The 18,890-nt window shown below is 40.5% G+C and overlaps 1 protein-coding gene across 2 annotated transcripts in view; it reads right to left on the bottom strand.

The window, feature by feature from the left end:
* PLCE1 (phospholipase C epsilon 1) overlaps positions 1 to 18,890 on the bottom strand; it is a 325,603-nt gene that overhangs the window by 297,914 nt on the left and 8,799 nt on the right. The gene's annotated exons all lie outside the window — the stretch shown is intronic.

Genomic DNA, 18,890 nt, shown 5'->3' with positions numbered 1-18,890 from the left:
GGGCCTAGCAGCTGTCTCAGTTGTGGGTGATATTAATATAAGGGCAAACTTAAAAAAAAAACAAAACTCTGCAGATCCTGGGCGGATAGGGAGACTTCTTGTCTATTTTCTGCATGTCATGGATGAAAGAGGTGCTGCGTGGTCAGGCTGTTCTCATAACGCATGTGTCACTTATTGAATGTCACACAGCCAGATTGTGTGTGCTCACAGCAGGCAGAGGATGGTGGGTGTATAAACTGGCCATGTGGTGTAGAGGTGGTGGCAGAGGCAACCCAGAGAAGCAACTCTGACACTGCTGCCACTTTGTTCCACAAAGAATTTGTTGCTTTGAAAGCAATGGCTGAGAGGCTGAGACACAGATTACCCATTTATATTATAAACAGATACAACTCAGGAGCAGCCAGATGGAATAGATGCATAGGGCAAGATATGGGGAAAGGGTGAGGAGCTTCCATGCTCTCTTTGAGTGCACCACTCTCTCGAAATCTCCACGTGTTCACCAACCTAGAAGCTCCACATCTATCTTCTTTAATTCATCTCAGTAATATTTTGTATTTATCTGTATAAAGGTCTTGCACATCTTTTGTTAAATTTGTTCCTATATTAGTGCTGCTAATATAAAGGAATTATTTTACATTTAATTTTCTAGTTGTTTGCTACTAGTATGCATAAATACAATTTATTATTGTGTGTAGACATTATAACTTATACCCTTGCTAAATTCAATTATTACTTCTAGCAGATATTTTGCAGGTGACTTAGAATTTTCTACATAGACATCCATGTCATCTTCAAATAAAGTAAGTTTTACTTATTTCTTTCCAAAATGTATACCTTTTGTTTATTTTCTTGCCTTACTGCACTGGCTAGGATCTCCAATTATGATGCTAATACAAGTATAAAGAGCACCCATCCTTGCCTTGTTCTCAGTCTTAGAGGGAGAGTATTCAATACATCACTATTTAATATAATGTTAACTGTAGGTGTCTTATAAATGCCTTTTATTAAACTGAGGATGTTCTCTTGTATTCCTAGTTTGCTGGAAGTTTTTATCACAATGAGTTTTGCCCAATGTTTTTAATGCATCTGTTGAGATAACCATATGATTTTTCTCCTTTAATAGGTTAACATGGTAAACTATATTAATTGATTTTCAAGTATTGAAACAATTTTGCAAATTTGTGGAAAATGTAAACGACCTAGAGTAGCCAAAATAATTGTTAAAGAGAGAACAAATGAGAGGACTTAACCTAATTTTAAGACTACTACAAAGCTACAGTTATCTCAACAGTATGTTACTGGCATCAAGAGAGAAATTTAGATCAATGGGATAGAATAGAGTCCAGAAATAGACCTACACATATACAGTCAATTGGCTTTTCAATAAAGCTGCAAAGGTAATTCAATGGGGAAAGTACAGTTAATAAATCGTACTGGATCCAAATAGAAAAATAATGAACATCAACCCCTACATCAAACCATACACAATAATTAATTCAAAAAGGATTATACAGCTAAACATAAAATCTAAAACTATAAAACTTCTAGAAGAAAACAGAAGAAATCTTCATGACCTTGGGATACAAAAAATTTTTCAGGATACAAAAAGCATTAACCATAAAATAAAAAATAAAAGGTAAATGGACTTAAAATTGAAAAGTTCTGCTCTTAAAAAAAAAATACCATTAAGAAATAAAAAGGTAAGCCACAGATTGGGAGAAAATATTAACAATACATATACCTGAAAAAGTTCTCGATTTCAGAATACATATTAAAAAACACTTATAACTTAATAATAAGCAGATAACAATCTAATTTTTTCAAATGAGCAGAAAACTTGAACAGATACTTCACAAAATAATAGATGTAAACAACGTATAAGCAAACTGCGACGGATCAACAAAATTTCTGTACAGAAAAAAAGGACCTCAATCACTTCCTCACGCCACACACACAAGTTAACTCAACGTGGATCAGAATCCTAAAAGTGAAAAACTAAAATTATAAAACTTCTAGAGGAAAACATAGGGGAAAATCTTTACAACTACTGGAGTAAGCAGAAATTTCTTAGACTGAACACAAAAGCACAAACCACACACACACACAAAAATTTGATAAAGTGAACTGCATCACAATTAAAAACATCTGCTCTTCAAAAGGCAACCCATAGTACGGTAGAAAATAATTATAATATAAATATCTAACAAAGGATTTGCGTCCAGAATACATAAAGAACTCTAACAACCCAATAATAAGCAGACAAATAACCTCTTTTGAAAAATGGGCAAAAGTCTGAATGAGCACTTTACAAAAGAAGAAGTCCAAATGACCTACAAACACATGAAAAGATGTTCAACAACATTAGTCATCACAGAAATACCAATTAAAATCACATGAGATAGCACCTCAAACCTACTAGAATGGCTAAAATTAAAATGACTGGTCACGTCAAAGTTGGTAAGAATGTGGGGCAACTGGAATATTTTGGTGGGCATGTAAAATGGTACAGCCACTTTGGAAAATGGTTTGGCAGTTTCTTATAGAGTTAAACATGCATTTACCATATGACCCAAAAATTCCACACATAGCAGAAGAATAAAAGCATACATCCACAAATAGACTTGTATGCAAATGTTTATAGCAGTTTTATTCATAAAAGCTGCAAACTGGAAGCAACCCAAAAGTCTATCAACAGATGAATAAACAACCTGTGGTATATTCATACAATAGAATACTGCTCAGCAATAAAATGAATGATCTCCTGGTTATGTAATAAACATGGATGAATCTCAAAAACATTAGGTTGTGTGAAAGAAGCTAGACACCAAATGATTGCATGTATTTGAAGTTCTAGACCTGTGCTATCCAATACAGCAGCCACTAGCCACATGTGGCTATCTGAGTTTAAGTAAAATATTAACTGAAATTAAGTAGAATTAAAAATTCACTTCCTCAGATGCACTAGCCCCATTTCAAGTGCTCAACAGTCCCATGTGGCTGGTGGCAACTGTATTGGACAGCACAGATGTATAGAACATTTCCATCATCACATAAAGTTCTATAGGACAGTGCTGTTCTAAAACATGCAACATTAAACTACAGAGATAGAATCAGATCAACGGTTGCTGGGGGCCAGTGGCAGGGAGGATGGGGAAGTGGAAAGACTATAAAATGGCACAAAGGCACTTTCTGAAAATGATGGAAACGCTCTACATCTTGACTAGGATAGAGGCTACACAGGTGTGTACTCATCCAACTGTATACTTTATCCCATACCAGTTTTTCAAGTGAACTACAGGCTGCATTTCAATCCCACCTGCACCCTTAGCCAGTAACCTCTGAGTAGTGAACAATCTGCTCAACTGTACAATACAATGCTGACGGACCGGCCCCGTGGCTTAGCGGTTAAGTGCGTGCGCTCCGCTGCTGGCGGCCCGGGTTCAGATCCTGGGCGTGCACCGACACACCGCTTCTCCGGCCATGCTGAGGCCGCGTCCCACATACAGCAACTAGAAGGATGTGCAGCTATGACATACAACTATCCACTGGGGCTTTGGGGAAAAAGAAATAAATAAATAAAATTATACAATGCTGAAAATTTCAGATGACCACATAGCACCATGACAGTGGAGTCAGTCATTCTGAATTTGGATCCTGTCTCTACAATAGGTTGACCTAAGACAATTCATTTAACCTTACTTAGGCTTAGTTTCTACAACTGTAAAATGGGGGAAAATAATAGTTCCTCATGCAATCCTCACAATAATCCTATGAAGTGGTAATCCCTCAAAAAATAGTATCTTTTATTCTTATTATAAAAATCTCTCCAGAGTCATCACAAATTACTTCCTGACATAGGACCATGTCTATTTCTTTTAAATCACCTCTCAGTAGAATAATGATGTAAGCTCAATAAATATTTGCTCACTTATTGCTGTGTGTAGAATATTATTTGTATGTTACTATGTAATAATTTTCCTTATCTCATCCATTGCATGCAGCTAAGCGATTAAGTTCTACAAGTTTACTGGGTGCTTAGCCCATGTGCAAGGTACCACATGACTTCACAAGAAGAGAAAAACACAATCCCTGCCTATAAGGAAATCATTCATTATTACAGAGTCATAAAGAAAAGACTCAGGATGTGAGCTAATATCATAAAATACTGAACAGTATAGTCCAGGAAGTTAAAAAGTGGGGGAATCATCCAATGGTGTGTGTACTAATTGTGCAACAGATAACAAATGAAGATAGAGATGGCAGAAATCAGCATGAACTCAAGTCATCAGTGAGGACTTCCCCGAGAACGTCATAGTCTATAAAAGAGGACTCTGCCCTGGGAAGTGAGGCCAGGGAGAAATTGGAGGAGAGGGGAGTCTTAGCATTCCTTGGAGCTGGGATGGAAGGGTGTGGGTTGGCTGGCACATGGAGGCTACTCTGCCCTTGCTAAGCATAATCTCAGCAGAAGCAGTAGAACCATCCCAGACAGGTGCTGGAAAGTTCTCATACCAGGTCAAGGCAGCACATTTTGGATGCCTTGCAATGAAGAGAAAAGTGGGAAGGACTCAGAGCTGCTTCTGTGAAGGCCTTGCAGTACCCATCCTGTGCATCAAAAATATAACAGGCTTCCCCAAGCAGCCACTGCCACCATTTAGCTGGAGTACCTATAGCTCACGTTACAAGCAATTTTTAATTAATTGATAATTAGGCAACATCAACACACTCACTCGCTAAATGTTTTTTTTCAAACTGGTATTCTACAAGTCATTGCTCAATTAATGTAATTGTCTTTCCAAAGAATTAAAAATACATGTGATGAAAACTAACTCACTTTGGATGAGATAAACATAATAGAACCACTCTACTACCCTAACACATTCTCACATTGCAGCTTCTCAGTAAAATGATCCTGATTTAATCAAAATAAGGTATGATTCAGCTCCTGCAAACTCTTCTTCATGGCTGTGCTTCCTGCTGTCCCTCCTCCCTGGGTCCCCCACATCTGATACCTAGCCTATATTTCATCATCACACCAAGTAAAACATTTTCCAGACAAAGTAACTCTCCAGTTTCATAGAGGTTCCCCCACAAACCTTAGCAGATGGAAAGCATTTTAAAATCACATACTTAGCGCATAAGATGGCCATTTCTAGCCATTTTCCTTTTTTATATTTACATTATATTTAACACCAGCACCAGTGAAGGTCTTCAGAGGTCCTCTGGCCAGCAAGCTTAAAAAATTATTCCTGTTCCTCATGGATACCCACCAATGACATCCAGTTCTGAGTGGAAGCCCAAGCCAACAGCTGACTCAAACAGTTGATGTCATTCTTACGGCTTGTTTTCGGTACAGTTAAAAATGTAAATAGAACACCTCCTTAAAAATCAATGTCCATTTCAGCTGTGCCTCTGATTTACCAGTGAGAAGTGATCATCCAAAAGGGAGAAGCAATATTATCCACACTTTTTACCTGATGGAAAAAAAAATGAAGCAAACAAGTTTTTTGGGTTTTGTTGTTGTTGTTTTTTAAATATGTTTAACGTGTAGGCTAACACCTTGGCACTTTGGCCATTTTTCAGGGCAGTGTAACCCAAAGTACCGAGCTGTTTGCTGAGTCTACAATCTGAAGCAAGCAGGGTTGCTCTGATCTGCACTACCAGCCTTCAGGCCATTCCTGAACCTCTGACCCGGGGGCGGGTGGTTCCCAGGGAGGCTGAGGGATATGCAGGTGGAAGCAAGGAGCCACGATATGGCCAATCTCAGAACCTGGGCGGTGTGAGCTCCTCAGTAAATCAAACTGTGTCACATGACACAGATAGTACTCTACTTAGTAAGGTATAGTTCATTTTTATCATTATGTCATTATTTCAAATACCAGTTGTGATTTTTATGGTAAGTGCCAGAGATAAAAAAACAAAGCAAGCTTTGGCAAAAACAAAGCAAGCTTTGGCAAGAATGTTGAACCACATTCTATACCAACTGTTTAACAAATACATTATATTTTTCAGATTATAAAAGTAATACACATTTACTGTAGAAAATTTGAAAAAAGTCTCATAAGTATAAAGTAGAAAAGATAAAGTAAGATCATTAGGTAAGTCTTAATTTTGTTACAACTTCTTTCTAGTTTTTCTGCCATGAATTTTACAGAATTGAAATTATACTGTATATTCCATTTTTATCCTGCTTCTTTTGTTTATTATTCTATTGTCTAAAGGAATAACTTTTGGACATAATGAAATCTATGGAAACATCAGCAATCCCCTTCCCAATGTTCTAAAGGTTATTTTGAAAAGGAGATCACAGAAAGTCATATGCCCTACCCCCCTGAGATCATGCATAATCTCACCTGTTTGATACATTTGTAAACACCGCCCCATCCTTAAAGTACAACAACGTCCGGATCACCCAATCTTTCTTCTGAGGGTTGGTCAACGAAAGAGTATGAGTCATTCATTCACTTATTCAACAAATATTTTTTGAACACTTACTGTGTGCCAGATCCTACGCTAGGCACCGAGTATGGATGGTTCATAAAACTACTGGGTCTAACTGAAATATATCAAAGGGAGGCTAGGTTTAGGTGATATGATATTAAACTAGGCCAAAGAGAGCCAGGTTTGAGGGTGATCTGATCAAAACTAGCCTCTCCAATCCACCAATTTGACACCCACCAGAGCCAAGTGGTCTAGTCCTAATGAACAGTCTAGTGAATCTTCTGCATCCTGTTCATCACCCCAGAGCCCCCACCACCTTCCCTTCTGCAGAGCCACATTCTATTCAGGAAGCTTTTCTGACCAGTGGCTATCAGCCTCACTCTCAAAATACTGCCACACCAATCATCCAGAATATTCTTTAGACAACCTTAACCGCCCTTGTTCCCAAGCAGGGTGGTGGTAAGTATCCGGGCCAGGCGCCAGAGCCTCATTTTCTTTATTTCCCACAGTTAAGCACTACATGCATCATTACTAATCACCTAACCATTCCTCTCAGGAGCTTCTCCACATGAATCCAACTCTGAAAAGATTTTTCAAGAAAAACATTTTACTCTCTCAATTGCTGCAGGCATATATCTATTTTTTCTATCCTGACTAATAACCTTGGTTCCTTTCCTGCAGTGGGGCAGTGGGGTGACAGCTAAAGATAAAGCACTTTTGAAATAGTAGAATTTGATTCACTTTACCCCTAACTCCTCAAGAAAACATAACTACTGAGTGTAAAGCAGTCTCTTGGGTCACCTCACCACCTCTATGCTACATCAAGACCTGAGATCTTCTAAGCCAGGCACTGATGTGAGTGCCTCGCGTGTATAACCTTATTCAATCTTCACAGCAACTGGTATGAGGTACATACTGGGATCACAATTTCTAATTTAGAGATAAGAAAACTGAGGTTTAGAGGGATTAAGCAACTTGCCCAGAGTTATTCAGCTAGCCACTGTGAAGCAGATATTCAAATCCAGGCAGTTACCTCCCCATAGCAAGCCTTTTCTGCCCTGGCTAATATTCCTCCTCACGTGTTCTTCCCATGAGGCTGAAACCAGTGATTCTCACATTTACACCAGCACCAGAATCATGGGGGGGACCTGGTAAAAATACACTCGCTTGCGTGCTAGCCCAAAGATTCTGATTCAGGAAGGAGAGGGGAGCTCTGCATTTCAGCAGGCACTTCCCCCTGGCCCCCCCGAACCAGGTGCTTCTGGTGCCAGTTGTCTTCAGATGACACAGAGAGATACCGCATTAAACACAAGGAAACTAAACCCATGAGGGGAGAGGCTTTTGTAAAACGGCATTCATGTCCTCATTACCCATGATCCATCAGGGCTTTAAAAAAAGTGGCCAGGAGTTATTATTTGAATGGGTACAGAGTGTCAGTTTGGGATGATGAAAAAGTTCAGGAGATGGACGGTGGTGATGGTTGCACAACAATGTGGATGTACCTAATGCCACTGAACTATACACTTAAAAATGGTTAAAATGGTAAATTTTATGTTATGTATATTTTACCACAATAAAAAAAGTGGCAGGATGCTAACCTCTTAGCTGCCTTGTGGAAGGTGCCCCTGACACCCTCTCCTGCTGACCTGGGAAGAGGTGAGGTTTGGTTCTAAGGGATCCCTTGAGAAAGGGACTATTAGAGACAAAAAGTGAAGAAAGCTGGCCCTCAGGTGGCCTCTCTTCAGCTGTGGGCTGGCTGTGCACACTTAAGGTCGAGATAGCGGGGCCTGCGCACGGTGAGAGTTCCCAGCACCCCGAAGCACACCTCACCCCCTGCCTGCCCTCAGCTTGCCCCTGACATACTCATGGTGTCCACAGACATGGTAAAGAGGGAGGCAAGGAGCTCAAGGGATGCTGGGAAAGAGCCTGCTTCAGGGCTCCACCGCCAGCTCCACCCCGGGACTTTCAGCAAGTCCCCCCACTTCCCTCAGGTATCACCTGGCCCGTTCCTTCTCACCTATCAGATTTCAGCTCAAATGTCATGTCCTTAGAAAGGTTTGTCTGCTCTGAAGCAGTCTCTCCTCCGTCCCACCCATCGCCTTCTGTAATATTACCCCGCCTGATTGTCTTCCGAGCATTCACTACCACTGTAAATTATATTTATTATTTGTACACTAGGTACTTGTTGGCATCCCCTGACTAGAACCAGAACTTTCTGAGAGCTGGCAATGTGCTGGTTTTGCTCACTGCCATATTCCCAAGGCCTCGCCAAAGACACAGTGGGAATTCAATCAATATTAGTAGAATAAATACATGAATCAGCCTCACTTGTGTTACTGTGCATAATCGGTTCCTTCTACCTCCCAAGGAGATTTGTAGGAAAGGTCAGATGAGATGGGGTGTGCCAAGGTGCTTTGTAAAAAGAAAGACTCCACACACAGGTGGAGTTAGCATGCATGGGGGGAAGGGTGGTTCACAAAGCCCTGAGCATCTCAAGGGGCCTCCTCTGTGACCTTGGAGCAGTGGTGGCGCCCCTCCCTCTCTTCTCTACTCCTCCTAGGCAGATACTTGTCTGGAATCTAAAAATGATGATGCTCCACCCTACAGACCATCCACAAAGAATGCAACCAAATTATTTATTACAAGGCGAGGCCTCTCGGTGAGTTTTTTCACCAACAGAGCTCAAAGATGCTACTGAGGAAGTCAGGGACCTGCCAGGAGGGCAAAGCTAGAAGAACCACAGAGACGTTCCCTGCCCCAGGTCAGTCGGGTTCAACAAGCATGCACTGAGTGCCCAGTATATTCCAGATCCTGGGCTCTGCCTCAGGGACAGAGAGCTGGCTGAGACTGTCACAGTGGAGTGGGATACATAGATACTAAATCGAAAACTCAAAGTCAGTGAGATGAATCCAGCATGGAGGGAGTCAGGGAAGGCTTTCTACAGTGACTGACACCTAAACTGAATTTAAAGGACAGAGGAAAAGGGTGGGAAGGGTGAGGAGCCCAGGGTAAGGCCCAGAATGGAAAGACCAGGTGCTGTGTTTAGGGAGCTCCGAGCAGTGAAAGCATCGGATATTTATTGCTGAAGTGTCCAGTGCTCTAGGGGACAGGTAGCGGGCAAAGGGAGAAAGGGGACTGGGAGACGTACCCAGAGAAGTGACGAGCAACCACTCTCCCACAGGCAGCAGGTCAGAGCCGTGTTTCATGCCCGTGGAGGCCGTGTGATGAGCCCACTCATTGGCCCAGTAGCCCAGAGGGCCAGTCTGGCTTGGCTGGGAGTAGAAACTGGTAAAACAGAAAAGATGAACCAGTGCTGCAAGCAGGGAGGACTTGAGTTGGGAGACGCTGGGCTTGGGCAACTGGAGAGAGATACCAGCGGGAGGAAAGTTCCCAGCCAGACTTGTCACACATGCTGGTGGACAACAGCTGCCTATGTCATTGACTCAGGACTGCCTGTGAAGCTCTGCTCTGGGCAGTCTCACCCGGGGCGGTGCAGCTTCCTAACAGAGTGGCAGAGCCGCGCAGCAGCTGAGTCAGTGCTGAACAGAGGCAAGAGGAGACAGAACAGCGTGACTCCCTGCGTTTTAGCACAAAGTGGAACCTCCTCTGAGCCCTGATGAAGGCTGCAGAAATGAAGAGAAGGAAAATTACGGCCTTGGGGTTTTGCATAAAATACTTATGCCCCAAATTTGCTCATGAGCTATGATATGATTTAGAGCATCAAGGGCAGGAAAAGCAGAGAGAGAAAGAGGAGAGGGAGCAGGAGAGGATGGTTGGGTTGGGATAAAGCATGTACGGAAGACGGTTCCCCTTCCTTTCCTTTCCCAGCTGCCCTTATACTGGAGCTGCCTCAATCCCATGTGCTCAACAGAATAGGGAACAATGTGTCAGTCTCTCACAGGGGGACAGATTTTCAGGGGATCCCAAGTGAGAATTTAAAACTTTGTATATTCATTTTGATGATACCTATAAAGAGAAAAATGTTCTCAAACCCAACCCACCCCTCCCCAAATCAATCACTCTGACTTTGGCTTGGACCTGGGGGGAAGGGTGAAAGCCCCCATCTCATTAGCAAACACTCACCTTTTTCCCCACTACTTCCAGCTCCTCCAGCTTAAGGTCTGAGAGGGTCCTGGCAAGGTTGAACACAGCGAGTTGCTGAGCCTGACACAGAAATTCCCCACATAAGGTCAATAATATATTAGTGGTTGACTTCTGTGGGGTGATGGGACTAGGGCACTGAGGGGCAGTAGAGTCCACCTCAATCATCCATCCGTGTTTCCAGCCTCCAAACCTAGACATATAGCTCAGCCTCTCTCATCTACTTCTGCATCCCCACAATGAATAAGGTCTCCTTTCCCTAAGCCATCACAGCATGTGGCAACTTTAAGAAGTAGCATACTCTGCCTGCCTTCTTCCTTATGTGCTTCTCGTTGCCCCTGAGAGCTTGCAAACTCCCGGCTTACTATTTACCAACGTATCCCAGTTTCTGCTGGGCAGTCTCCTACACACTGCAAGCAATAAATATCTGTAGGATGGAGAGATGCAAAAGTTGGAAACCAGGTAAATCTCATCAATTAGGGAATGATTAAATAAAACATGGTACATTCATACCCAGGAAAACAGATTTTTTTTGTTTTTATGACTTAGAACTAGATAAATTTACCTAGAAAGAGTTCCAGAACATACTGTTTCATTTTTAAAAATAAAAATAAAGAACAAAACATATTACAGGCTCACTTAAAATAAAACAAAACCACACACACAAAAACGAAAGTATATCTTTAGGTATGTGTGTGTATATAGCTATATAAATGCATAGAAGAAAGTTTGTAAGAATATCCACCAAACTAGTAACAGTGATTTACTTCTGAAAAAGAAAGTAGAATTGGAGAGGGATTAATGGGGGCTTTTACCTTATCTGTAGTGTTTACATTCTTTACAATCAAGAATGTATTCAGGTATTACTTGTGTAGTTAAAAATAAATCAAAAATACAATTTTTTAAAATCTGAAATTATTATATGAGATTTTTTCATCCTGTAGAACTTTGCTTTAATGAGTTACAGAGCCCGAGGAAGGCAGCAGAACTAGTTCCCACTTGGGCAAGGGTTTGTTTATCCTTCTTATCTCAAGTTAGAGCCAACAATGCTAATGATTCTGAATAGCACGGGCCACTCCTTGGCCATCCCATCCCCTCCCACCCACGGCTTCAACTATCACCTCAATGTGGATGATTCCCAAATCCCTCTTTCCAGACACAGCCTCTCCCAGGAGCTACAGTCCTGACTTTCCAAATTCCTACTGGATAGAGCCAACACTTCATATACAAAACCAGACTCCTGACCTCCCTCCTTTCCCTAATTCAGTTCTTCCGCCTAACTTCTTCCTTCCTGCTCACTGGCACCTCTTTTTTCCTAGGAACCCAGAAAGGAAACTTCCCAGTCATCTCCAGCCCTCTGTATCCACACACCCACCCAGTTAGTTGCCATATTCTGGTGATTTTTCTAAAAAGTTCTTCCCAACTGTTAACTCCCTTTTGTTGCCACTGACACCACTCCAATTCAGATCTTTTCTATACATCACCCGGACTAGTGGAATCGCCTTCTAAATGGTCTCCATGCCCGATTGCTTTGATCCACCTGCTAGATGCCTGACTTCCCTTTTGGTGAAGGCCCAACATTCCAGCCTGTTGAGGTCACTTGGAGTGCTCCATTCCATCACCTACCGTATTAGCTATCCTCCCAACTTTGAGTCATCTGCAAATTTGGGAAATAAGGCTTTACGCCAAAAATGTTAAACTGGGCTGAGCCAAAGACAAGCCTGTGGACTACAGATCTCTTTCCAAGGGAACCCAGAGCTTATCGCTGGAGGAAAGAAAGTAACTTAAAAAACAAAACAAAACTAATGTCAGATGCTTTTCATATACTGTCTTATTTATACCTTATAACAATGCCTGGTATGAGGTATTGTTATCCTAATTTTAAAACTGAGGTTGAGAATGGCTAGGTAACTTGTGAAAAGGCTCATAGCTATTAAGTGGTAGAGTCTTTATTTGAGCCCATGTCTGTTTATTCCAGAGCTCGCTGCACAGTTGAAATCTTTCACAGATCCCCAACTTCTGAAAGATAAAGCACATACTTCTTAATCCACATTGATAGCCTTCCACAATCTAGCTTCAAACCCACCTTTGTAACAGTAGAGACTATACCCATGTCAAACACCATAATAACGTTTTACATGCTTTATTTCATTTAATCTGCCACAAACCTATGAGGTATAACTATGTCCATTTTACAGATTCAGAAACTGATGCATAGTGAGATTAAAAATAGCTTAATCTGTACATCAAAATTATCTCAAAATAAATTTTTAAAAAATAGCTCAATCAAGGTTACCCAACTAGTAAACAGCAAAGGTGGATTTCAAACTGGGGTCTGCCAGACTAGAGAGATATTTAGGAGGTAGAATGGACAGGAAGTTCAATTCATACAATCAACATGTATTTATTGAGCACCTTTGTCACAGGCTCAATGTTGTGCTGGGGCTGGAGATAACAGAAGTGAACGGGGACAACAGTCCCTGCCCCTGGCTTCATGGAGCATATGCTTTATTGGGAAAGACAGACACTGAAATGGAAGGTAGCAGAGTGTGGTGAGTACTGGGAAGGAGAAGCTCCCAGTGCTAAGAGAGCATAGACTCAGAGGGGGTGGCCTCAGAGAGTTGAGGTTTCTGGTCTGGGTAAGTGGGTGGATAAAGGTTCTATTCACTATGACGGGGAACATAGGAGAAATAGGTTTGCGAAAAGACTGAGTTCAGTTTGAGACACGAGTTGTGGGGATATGTCACACAGGCAGCTGGATATGCAGGTCTGGAGCTCAGGAGTGAGGAGTGGGCCACAGAAAGATCTGGAACAATTGAGGTAAAGGGGAAACTCAACTCATGGAGGTGAATTTACTCTAAGGAATGCCAACATATATGTAGGGTAAACAAGGAAAGAGAATGCCTCAAAGGAGACCCTGCCCACCTGGCCAATGAATGTTCTCCTGTGAACAAGCTTCTACAGACTGCTTCTCCTCTTCCCAAGGAGGAATACCTTTCCATCCTGTCCATTAAGCCACACTGCGCCTTTCACGCCCTGGCTCTGTACCGGAAAACTCCAGCCCAGAGCTCCCCCTCCTGGACTCAAGCCACTTCACAGCTGGCCTGGGACTCAACCATTTCTTGGTAAGGACATTGAAAATTTCAGGTATTTGTGCCCTGTCTACCTAACTGGATTGAAAGATCTCTGATGGTAAATCCTGGGTATAAAATTAGGAATGCAGTCAACACCCTCTTTACAGCAGCAACCGATGGTACTCAATTTCAAAAAGTGTAATAAAGCAGTAAATCAATAGCAGAGCATTTACGCGAACTAGTTACTCCAGATGAACCTGAATGCCTTCCTCAACACAAGCAACCAACATCCTGGGCATTCTCCCAAGTTTCCCCCTGAGCCTCTGCCTGAATAGAGCTGGTCACAAGGTGAGCATTCGCTGCCTCTCCTTGTACATTCTAGTCTATTCCTTGGAATGTGCTGCCTCCTTCAGTGCCAACAGCCCTTGCTTCCAGAATTCTTCAAGTTGAAAAGAAATTTCTTCAGAAGGGAAGAAATGAGGATGAAAATGTTTTACTCAAGAAAACACCAAGTAGCAGCAATAAAAGCCTCTTTCCCATGAGTCAAGTCACAGAATTTTAACCAAGCCCCTTTAACAAAATATTGTCAAATTTTACAGCTTGTAAATGATTCCTCATTCATGATGCTTCCATAAATAAACAAATGTCTGCAATATTGAGAAAGGGAGAGAGTTAGTAACATCTTGTTTCACAAATTACAGAAATTGTCAGGTTCTCACCTGTGTTACCACTTCACTCAGGTAAGCTAGGTGGGCAGTAGCCATGGGGATCTTGCTCCTCAGCAGCCCCCATCAGTCAGCACAGTGCTGGACACATAGGAGTGACTCAAAGTGACTGCTGAATGAGTGTTGAATGGATGAGAAAACAAGGTTGGGAAAAAACAAAATTGTGGAAAAAAGCAAGGAGACAGGGAATGAGGGGTGACAAGTAAGCAGCAAGAGTGTGAAGAAGGCTAAGGTGAAGAGACAACAAACCACCTGCTTACTTCCTAGGCTCAGATTCTCCTCACCTTCTCCCAAAGACACCCACACAGCAGCTAAATCTTCGAGTCAGTTTCTCAGTTCTATAGCTGTCAAATGCACACAAAGTATTTGCCATTTAATTTTTTTTGTGTGTGTGTGTGAGAAAGATCAGCCCTGAGCTAACATCCATGCTAATCCTCTTCTTTTTGCTGAGGAAAACCGGCTCTGAGCTAACATCTGTTGCCAATCCTCCTCCTTTTTTTTTCCCCCAAGGCCCCAGTAGATAGTTGTATGTCATAGATGCACATCCTTCTAGTTGCTGTACGTAGGACGTGGCCTCAGCATGGCCGGAGAAGCGGGGGGTCGGTGCGCGCCCGGGATCCGAACCCGGGCCGCCAGTAGCGGAGCGCGCGCCCTTAACTGCTAAGCTACTGGGCCGGCCCCCATTTAATATTTTTAAGTTTTGTAACTGCTTTCTCTTCTCTCTTCCTTTCTATATACCTCAGGAATACTTTTTTTTTTAACCTTTCACCTAAACTAAGACTTGGCATTGAATTTGACTACTACTAGATTCTAAGGCAATGATGTGGCCCAAGCTTGTCTTTAAGGTTTGCTGCTCTGCTACTTAAAATCCCATCACTCCAGAAAAGGAGGTCCACATTCAGTGTCTGCGATCCTCAAGGGTGGTGCCTAACCCTCTGATAGTAGAGTTCCAGTTCTGCCTGTCTTATGAGGAGAGCAAAGAAATGGGAGTGTCCTAGTTTAAAAAAAAACGCAATGGGGCCGGCCCCATGGCTTAGCGGTTAGGTGCGCCCGCTCTGCTGCTGGCGGCCTGGGTTGGGAATCCGGGCGCGCACTGACGCACCGCTTCTCCGGCCATGCTGGGGCCCTGTCCCACATACAGCCACTAAAAGGATGTGCAGCTATGACATACAACTATCTACTGGGGCTTTGGGGGAACAAAATAAATAAATAAAATCTTTAAAAAAAAAAAAAAAAACGCAATGCATTTTCATCTCACAGGCAGAGCTCCACTTAACCAATCAATGGTGGGCACTTTATGCTCCTTACTCTCTCCCACATAAACAGTGTCTCCAGCTTCTCACCACGTCTGAAGCTGCCCCTGTCACTCTCAGGAAAGTGCAGGGGGTCTCCTGGAATTCAATCTATGCATAATCAGTCAGGAGCAGCAAACTAATTTTGATACTAGCCTTTGATGACCATGGCTAAAATAAAGCTAACGAAAAAAATTCCAAAGTAAAATCTAAATGGGTTCTAGATTAACCTCTATTTTAGAGATACAATTCACTAACACAATGATAATAAACTGCCACAACAAGATTGCAAACATGGTTTAATCATAGGAAATTTGTTAGCATAATTAACACATCAGTAGGTCAAATGTGGAAAAAGCATACAGTCATCTCAAAGATTACCTTTTTGGCATTTGACAAAATTCAACTTCCTTTCATTTTTTAAAACATCAATGAATATAAAACTACTTCCTCAAAATGATTTAAACTATTTTAAACGAAAAGCCAACATGATACTTGTGAATATGAAAAGCATTTCCATTAAAATCAGGAATAAAATAAAGAAGTTTATTATCCTCACTCTTAGTTATTTATATTCTGGAATTTCTGATTTAAGAGAGAAACAATCATTATTTGTGGATATATAATTCTCTACCTAGAAAGCCCAGCATAATCAGCTAAAAAATTAAGTTGATAAAGTAAAAAACATAAAACATTTTTTAAAATTAAGTAAGAAATATATGATTAATATAAAGACTACTACAAAACTTAACTGAGAGATATAAAAGCATTTGAGTAAACCAAGAAACATATCAGTATGGAAAGACTGAATACCGTAAACATATTAATTCTTCCTGAATTAATGTATAGTTTATTATAATCCCAATCAAAATCTCAAAGAATTTTTGAGATTTTTGACAAAATGTCTCAAAATTTAATTTGCAAGAGTGAGCAACAAAAAATAAGGAAAATTTGAATAAACATAATGAAAGAGAACTTGTTCTATGTGATATTAATATATATTTATAAGGCTAACATAACTAAAACAATGTGGTACTCATTCAAGAATTTACATAAGATATCTTAGGCCTAAAATTGACTTTCGGATACACAAAATGTGATTAGGAATTGTCTAGGATTATCCAATAAATATATTGTGTAAGGAAATTATATAAGGAATATAAATATATATATGAAAATAAATATATTACTAAGAAAAATTAATTAAGTATTTAGAAAACAGGTTAGGTCTTCAACTCATAATATGTACAAAAAACTGGTTCCAAATGAAAAGCTGAATGTAACTACAAGCCTAAAATGCCAAAAAGTATAGTCAATCACAGAAAGTAGATGAAGACTACAAATTTAAAGACCATGGAAATTAGGAAGGACACAGACCTATCTGGCCATACAGAAATTACAATTTTCTGTATGTTAAAAAAATATGATAAACATTTCAAAAACATGATATTTCATTAATATTTGTATATAGTATCCCATAGTAGGGATAAACACAATCCGCTTAATTATGATTAATAAAGTTAGGTGAAAAAGCAAATTATAAAACATGAAAGCATGATTTCAATTTGGGAAAAAACAAACAAACAAACAAAAAACCCTAGAACGCCATGCACCAAATGTTAGTAATTACTCTCGATGGTAGAACTGCAGGTGCTTTTGGACTTTTCTTTTATTGTGCTTTTCTCTATTTCCCAAATTATTCAAAATTAACTTATATTATTTTGTAATCAGAAAAAAATGCTAGTTGAAAAAATAGCATCAAATGACAGACAGGAAAATACTTGCAAAAATATATGATAAAGGGATATTATATTCTTAATCATCACAATGTTATAAGCCAATATGACTTCGATACACTTAAAAAAAAAAAAGAGAAGTCTCAAGTAAAAAATACACACACAAATGGGCAAAGAATATCATTAAATAATTAACCAAGAGATGGTGAGCACAATGCAGTCTATACAGAAACTGACATATAATAATGTACACTTGAAATTACCCAATGTTATAAACCAATATGACCTCAATAAAGTAACTGGAAAAAAATTAACCAAGAGAAAGTATATTGATGATAAATATAAAGAAATGTTTTTCCTTTCCAGTAATCAAAGAAGTACATATTCAAATGATGAAATACCAAGTTTTGTTTATCGAACTGGCAAATATGAAGAAAAAAAAATGAGAGATACCACAAAACTGGTATCTCTCACTGACATAGCCCTGGAAAGACCACTCCAGTACATTACGAGTAGAAGTGCAAATTGGTTCAATCTTTTTGGAGAGCATTTGGCAGTACACATTGGGAGCTTTTAAAAAAAGTTCTCCACTTTGACCTAGTAATTCCACTTCTAGGACTCTGTGCTGAAGAAAGAATTAGAGACCTGGACAATGGAAAATTATTTAAATAGAAAACCATCAAGGATCAACAACTAAATGTCCAACAATAGGAGAATGGGTCAGCCCTCCACAGGACCACATGATAGAATAAGACCCAGCCACTGAAATCAAGGTTTGGAAACACTTAATGGCATGGGAACATCTTAATGATGGAATGTTAAGCAAAGAATCTGGGATCCAAAATTGTGTGTTATACATCTACAGTATGATCTCAGCTTTGTTTGAAGCAAACAAAGCCCCAGTTCTGCCGCTCCCCAGCTAGGCGGCTTTGGTCAAATCCTTGGGTCTCTCTGGAGACCAGTTCCTTCAGCTCTAAAAGCCAAAGGGGAATGCTCGGAACCCCTCCTTTCTAGCCCTCAATTTTCACTATTGGATGACACAGCATATAATAAAAAAGTAAAGTAATAAATAAATCATAAACAGATGCATAATGTCTTCATTAATAATTAAAAGACAGAATTTTAGTTGTTAAAATAAAATTATTTCAGATTAAACAGTCTCTTTTTTTAAACTAATATCTCCTAAATAGATGACATACTTTAGACGTGGCTGCTTAGAGAGTGATAATTCATTAGACATATGCAGCATGCCTAGAAGCGAGCACACTCCGTTACCCTCTGTAACTAATTTGATCTGGGCTTGCCTGCCTGAGTTGGGAACGCACATCACCTGTCGTCAGCCATCCTGTGACTTGGCCTTGGTGGGCCTGGCCCCTTCTCAGTCTGCACAGGGCAGTCAAAAACCCAGATCCAGGAGATGTCACAGGAGAACCCACAAGGTTGTCTGACTGCCATGTTGCACTGATGGCTTGGGAAACTCACTTTTTGTAGTTCTTTTTGTCAATTTTTTTTTTTTTGCTGAGG

Source organism: Ceratotherium simum, chromosome 6 (genome assembly GCF_057802395.1).
Source record: "Ceratotherium simum simum isolate JZ-2026a chromosome 6, ASM5780239v1, whole genome shotgun sequence".
NCBI lineage: Eukaryota > Metazoa > Chordata > Mammalia > Perissodactyla > Rhinocerotidae > Ceratotherium > Ceratotherium simum.
Note: the sequence above shows the minus strand (reverse complement) of the source record. Positions and strands in the feature narration are given on the sequence as shown.